The sequence below is a fragment of the Pecten maximus genome, chromosome 13 (assembly GCF_902652985.1).
Source record: "Pecten maximus chromosome 13, xPecMax1.1, whole genome shotgun sequence".
NCBI lineage: Eukaryota > Metazoa > Mollusca > Bivalvia > Pectinida > Pectinidae > Pecten > Pecten maximus.
In genome coordinates, this window is record NC_047027.1 from 13,325,381 (window position 1) to 13,333,105 (window position 7,725).

The following is a 7,725-nucleotide window of genomic DNA, read 5'->3' on the forward strand; positions in this document are numbered from 1 at the left end:
TACAATACTACGGAATATGGTGACGCTGACCGTGCAGTTCTGAAGTCATTTCTAGAGCTGCTAGGAGGTTCGGATGTTTTTGTGTACCTCCAGTGGGATGTGATCAACAGGAAAACCTGCTCATTTCGGCAAAACTACCATCGGTGAACAATTAACCACGCGTCCGCGGTAGCGTGGTTACAATACTACGGAAAATGGTGACGCTCAATGTGCAGTTCTGACGTCATTTCTAGAGCTGCTAGGAGATTCGGATCTTTTTGGGCGCCTCCAGTGGGATGTGATCAACAGGAAAACCTGCTCATTGAGGCAAAACATCCATCGGTGAACAATTAACCGCGCGTCCGCGGTAGCGTGGTTACAATACTACGGAATATGGTGACGCTCACCGCGCAGTTCTGACGTCATTTCTAGAGCTGCTAGGAGGTTCGGATGTTTTTGTGCACCTTCAGTGGGATGTGATCAACAGGAAAACCTGCTCATACCGGCAAAACTACCATCGGTGAACAATAAACCACCCGTCCGTGTGAGCGTGGTTACAATACTACGGAATATGGTAACGCTGACCATGCAGTTCTGACGTCATTTCTAGAGCTGCTAGGAAGTTCGGATCTTTTTGGGCACTTCAAGTGGGATGTGATCAACAGGAAAACCTGCTCATTCCGACAAAACTTCCATCGGTGAACAATTAACCGCACGTCCGCGGTAGCGTGGTTACAATACTACGGTATGGGTACAATACTAGGGAATATGGTGATGCTCACCGTGCAGTTCTGACGTCATTTCTAGAGCTGCTAGGAGGTTCGGATGTTTTTGTGCACCTTCAGTGGGATGTGATAAACAGGAAAACCTGCTCATACCGGCAAAACTACCATCGGTGAACAATTAACCGCGCGTCCGCGGTAGCGTGGTTACAATACTACGGTGTGGTTACAATACTACGGAATATGGTGACGCTCACCGTGCAGTTCTGACGTCATTTCTAGAGCTGCTAGGAAGTTCGGATCTTTTTGGGCACCTCAAGTGGGATGTGATCAACAGGAAAACCTGCTCATTCCGGCTAAACTACCATCGGTGAACAATTAACCGCGCGTCCGCGGTAGCGTGGTTACAATACTACGGTATGGGTACAATACTACGGAATATGGTGACGCTCACCGTGCAGTTCTGAAGTCATTTCTAGAGCTGTTAGGAGGTTCGGATCTTTTTGGGCACCTCCAGTGGGATGTGATCAACAGGAAAACCTGCTCATTTCGGCAAAACTACCATCGGTGAACAATTAACCGCGCGTACGCGGTAGCGTAGTTACAATACTTCGGAAAATGGTGACGCTCACTGTGCAGTTCTGACGTCATTTCTAGAGCTGCTAGGAGGTTCGGATCTTTTTGGGCGCCTCCAGTGGGATGTGATCAACAGGAACACCTGCTCATTGAGGCAAAACTTCCATTCGGTGAACAATTAACCACGCTACCGCGGACGCGTGGTTACAATACTACGGAATACGGTGACACTCAACGTGCAGTTCTGACGTCATTTCTAGAGCTGCTAGGAGCTGTCGGATCTTTTTGGGCACCTCCAGTGGGATGTGATCAACAGTAAAACGTAATGATTTCGGCAAAACTTCCATTGGTGAACAATTAACCACGCTACCGCGGACGCGTGGTTACAATACTACGGAATACTGGTGACGCTCAACGTGCAGTTCTGACGTCATTTCTAGAGCTGCTAGGAGCTTCGGATCTTTTTGGGCACCTCCAGTGGATGTGATCAACAGGAAAACGTTATGATTTCGGCAAAACTTCCATCGGTGAACAATTAACCGCGCTACCGCGGACGCGTGGTTACAATACTACGGAATATGGTGACGCTCAACGTGCAGTTCTGACGTCATTTCTAGAGCTGCTAGGAGCTTCGGATCTTTTGGGCACCTCAAGAGGGATGTGATCAACAGGAAAACCTGCTCATTCCGGCTAAACTACCATCTGTGAACAATTAACTGCGCGTCCGCGGTAGCGTGGTTACAATACTACGGTGTGGTTACAATACTACGGAATATGGTGACGCTGACCGTGCAGATCTGAAGTCATTTCCAGAGCTGCTAGGAGGTTCGGATCTTTTTGGAAACCTCCAGTGGGATGTGATCAACAGGAAAACCTGCTCATTCCGGCAAAACTTCCATCGGTGAACAATTAACCGCGCGTCCGCGGTAGCGTAGTTACAATACTACGGAATATGGTGACGCTCACCGTGCAGTTCTGACGTCATTTCTAGAGCTGCTAGGAGGTTCGGATGTTTTTGTGTACCTCCAGTGGGATGTGATCAACAGGAAAACCTGCTCATACCGGCAAAACTACCATCGGTGAACAATAAACCACCCGTTCGTGTGAGCGTGGTTAAAATACTACGGAATATGGTGACGCTCACCGTGCAGTTCTGACGTCATTTCTAGAGCTGCTAGGAAGTTCGGATCTTTTTGGGCACCTCCAGTGGGATGTGATAAACAGGAAAACCTGCTCATTCCGGCAAAACTACCATCGGTGAACAATTAACCGCGCGTCCGCGGTAGCGTGGTTACAATACTACGGTGTGGTTACAATACTACGGAATATGGTGACGCTGACCGTGCAGATATGAAGTCATTTCTAGAGCTGCTAGGCGGTTCGGATCTTTTTGGGAACCTCCAGTGGGATGTGATAAACAGGAACACCTGCTCATTACGACAAAACTTCCATCGGTTAACAATTAACCGCGCGTCCGCGGTAGCGTGGTTACAATACTACGGAATATGGTGACGCTCACCGTGCAGTTCTGACGTCATTTCTAGAGCTGCTAGGAGGTTCGGTTGTTTTTGTGCACCTTCAGTGGGATGTGATAAACAGGAAAACCTGCTCATACCGGTAAAACTACCATCGGTGAACAATAAACCACCCGTCCGTGTGAGCGTGGTTACAATACTACGGAATATGGTGACGCTCACCGTGCAGTTCTGACGTGATTTCTAGAGCTGCTAGGAAGTTTGGATCTTTTTGGGCACATCCAGTGGGATGTGATCAACAGGAAAACCTGCTCATTCGGCTAAACTACCATCGGTGAACAATTAACCGCGCGTCCGCAGTAGCGTGGTTACAATACTACGGTGTGGTTATAATACTACGGAATATGGTGACGCTCACCGTGCAGTTCTGACGTCATTTCTAGAGCTGCTAGGAAGTTCGGATCTTTTTGGGCACCTCAAGTGGGATGTGATCAACAGGAAAACCTGCTCATTCCGGCTAAACTACCATCTGTGAACAATTAACGGCGCGTCCGCGGTAGCGTGGTTACAATACTAAGGTGTGGTTACAATACTACGGAATATGGTGACGCTGACCGTGCAGATCTGAAGTCATTTCTAGAGCTGCTAGGAGGTTCGGATCTTTTTGGAAACCTCCAGTGGGATGTGATCAACAGGAAAACTTGCTCATTCCGGCAAAACTTCCATCGGTGAACAATTAACCGCGCGTCCGCGGTAGCGTAGTTACAATACTACGGAATATCGTGACGCTCACCGTGCAGTTCTGACGACATTTCTAGAGCTGCTAGGAGGTTCGGATGTTTTTGTGTACCTCCAGTGGGATGTAATCAACAGGAAAACCTGCTCATACCGGCAAAACTACCATCGGTGAACAATAAACCACCCGTTCGTGTGAGCGTGGTTACAATACTACGGAATATGGTGACGCTCACCGTGCAGTTCTGACGTCATTTCTAGAGCTGCTAGGAAGTTCGGATCTTTTTGGGCACCTCCAGTGGGATGTGATAAACAGGAAAACCTGCTCATTCCGGCAAAACTACCATCGGTGAACAATTAACCGCGCGTCCGTGTGAGCGTGGTTACAATACTACGGTGTGGTTACAATACTACGGAATATGGTGACGCTGACCGTGCAGATATGAAGTCATTTCTAGAGCTGCTAGGCGGTTCGGATCTTTTTGGGCACCTCCAGTGGGATGTGATCAACAGTAAAACGTAATGATTTCGGCAAAACTTCCATTGGTGAACAATTAACCACGCTACCGCGGACGCGTGGTTACAATACTACGGAATACGGTGACACTCAACGTGCAGTTCTGACGTCATTTCTAGAGCTGCTAGGAGTGTCGGATCTTTTTGGGCACCTCCAGTGGGATGTGATCAACAGTAAAACGTAATGATTTCGGCAAAACTTCCATTGGTGAACAATTAACCACGCTACCGCGGACGCGTGGTTACAATACTACGGAATACGGTGACACTCAACGTGCAGTTCTGACGTCATTTCTAGAGCTGCTAGGAGTGTCGGATCTTTTTGGGCACCTCCTAGTGGGATGTGATCAACAGTAAAACGTAATGATTTCGGCAAAACTTCCATTGGTGAACAATTAACCACGCTACCGCGGACGCGTGGTTACAATACTACGGAATACGGTGACACTCAACGTGCAGTTCTGACGTCATTTCTAGAGCTGCTAGGAGTGTCGGATCTTTTTGGGCACCTCCAGTGGGATGTGATCAACAGTAAAACGTAATGATTTCGGCAAAACTTCCATTGGTGAACAATTAACCACGCCTACCGCGGACGCGTGGTTACAATACTACGGAATACGGTGACACTCAACGTGCAGTTCTGACGTCATTTCTAGAGCTGCTAGGAGTGTCGGATCTTTTTGGGCACCTCCAGTGGGATGTGATCAACAGTAAAACGTAATGATTTCGGCAAAACTTCCATTGGTGAACAATTAACCACGCTACCGCGGACGCGTGGTTACAATACTACGGAATACGGTGACACTCAACGTGCAGTTCTGACGTCATTTCTAGAGCTGCTAGGAGTGTCGGATCTTTTTGGGCACCTCCAGTGGGATGTGATCAACAGTAAAACGTAATGATTTCGGCAAAACTTCCATTGGTGAACAATTAACCACGCTACCGCCGACGCGTGGTTACAATACTACGGAATACGGTGACACTCAACGTGCAGTTCTGACGTCATTTCTAGAGCTGCTAGGAGTGTCGGATCTTTTTGGGCACCTCCAGTGGGATGTGATCAACAGTAAAACGTAATGATTTCGGCAAAACTTCCATTGGTGAACAATTAACCACGCTACCGCGGACGCGTGGTTACAATACTACGGAATACGGTGACACTCAACGTGCAGTTCTGACGTCATTTCTAGAGCTGCTAGGAGTGTCGGATCTTTTTGGGCACCTCCAGTGGGATGTGATCAACAGTAAAACGTAATGATTTCGGCAAAACTTCCATTGGTGAACAATTAACCACGCTACCGCGGACGCGTGGTTACAATACTACGGAATACGGTGACACTCAACGTGCAGTTCTGACGTCATTTCTAGAGCTGCTAGGAGTGTCGGATCTTTTTGGGCACCTCCAGTGGGATGTGATCAACAGTAAAACGTAATGATTTCGGCAAAACTTCCATTGGTGAACAATTAACCACGCTACCGCGGACGCGTGGTTACAATACTACGGAATACGGTGACACTCAACGTGCAGTTCTGACGTCATTTCTAGAGCTGCTAGGAGTGTCGGATCTTTTTGGGCACCTCCAGTGGGATGTGATCAACAGTAAAACGTAATGATTTCGGCAAAACTTCCATTGGTGAACAATTAACCACGCTACCGCGGACGCGTGGTTACAATACTACGGAATACGGTGACACTCAACGTGCAGTTCTGACGTCATTTCTAGAGCTGCTAGGAGTGTCGGATCTTTTTGGGCACCTCCAGTGGGATGTGATCAACAGTAAAACGTAATGATTTCGGCAAAACTTCCATTGGTGAACAATTAACCACGCTACCGCGGACGCGTGGTTACAATACTACGGAATACGGTGACACTCAACGTGCAGTTCTGACGTCATTTCTAGAGCTGCTAGGAGTGTCGGATCTTTTTGGGCACCTCCAGTGGGATGTGATCAACAGTAAAACGTAATGATTTCGGCAAAACTTCCATTGGTGAACAATTAACCACGCTACCGCGGACGCGTGGTTACAATACTACGGAATACGGTGACACTCAACGTGCAGTTCTGACGTCATTTCTAGAGCTGCTAGGAGTGTCGGATCTTTTTGGGCACCTCCAGTGGGATGTGATCAACAGTAAAACGTAATGATTTCGGCAAAACTTCCATTGGTGAACAATTAACCACGCTACCGCGGACGCGTGGTTACAATACTACGGAATACGGTGACACTCAACGTGCAGTTCTGACGTCATTTCTAGAGCTGCTAGGAGTGTCGGATCTTTTTGGGCACCTCCAGTGGGATGTGATCAACAGTAAAACGTAATGATTTCGGCAAAACTTCCATTGGTGAACAATTAACCACGCTACCGCGGACGCGTGGTTACAATACTACGGAATACGGTGACACTCAACGTGCAGTTCTGACGTCATTTCTAGAGCTGCTAGGAGTGTCGGATCTTTTTGGGCACCTCCAGTGGGATGTGATCAACAGTAAAACGTAATGATTTCGGCAAAACTTCCATTGGTGAACAATTAACCACGCTACCGCGGACGCGTGGTTACAATACTACGGAATACGGTGACACTCAACGTGCAGTTCTGACGTCATTTCTAGAGCTGCTAGGAGTGTCGGATCTTTTTGGGCACCTCCAGTGGGATGTGATCAACAGTAAAACGTAATGATTTCGGCAAAACTTCCATTGGTGAACAATTAACCACGCTACCGCGGACGCGTGGTTACAATACTACGGAATACGGTGACACTCAACGTGCAGTTCTGACGTCATTTCTAGAGCTGCTAGGAGTGTCGGATCTTTTTGGGCACCTCCAGTGGGATGTGATCAACAGTAAAACGTAATGATTTCGGCAAAACTTCCATTGGTGAACAATTAACCACGCTACCGCGGACGCGTGGTTACAATACTACGGAATACGGTGACACTCAACGTGCAGTTCTGACGTCATTTCTAGAGCTGCTAGGAGTGTCGGATCTTTTTGGGCACCTCCAGTGGGATGTGATCAACAGTAAAACGTAATGATTTCGGCAAAACTTCCATTGGTGAACAATTAACCACGCTACCGCGGACGCGTGGTTACAATACTACGGAATACGGTGACACTCAACGTGCAGTTCTGACGTCATTTCTAGAGCTGCTAGGAGTGTCGGATCTTTTTGGGCACCTCCAGTGGGATGTGATCAACAGTAAAACGTAATGATTTCGGCAAAACTTCCATTGGTGAACAATTAACCACGCTACCGCGGACGCGTGGTTACAATACTACGGAATACGGTGACACTCAACGTGCAGTTCTGACGTCATTTCTAGAGCTGCTAGGAGTGTCGGATCTTTTTGGGCACCTCCAGTGGGATGTGATCAACAGTAAAACGTAATGATTTCGGCAAAACTTCCATTGGTGAACAATTAACCACGCTACCGCGGACGCGTGGTTACAATACTACGGAATACGGTGACACTCAACGTGCAGTTCTGACGTCATTTCTAGAGCTGCTAGGAGTGTCGGATCTTTTTGGGCACCTCCAGTGGGATGTGATCAACAGTAAAACGTAATGATTTCGGCAAAACTTCCATTGGTGAACAATTAACCACGCTACCGCGGACGCGTGGTTACAATACTACGGAATACGGTGACACTCAACGGCAGTTCTGACGTCATTCTGGAACTGCTAGGTAGTGTCGGATCTTTTGGGCAATGGGGGAGTG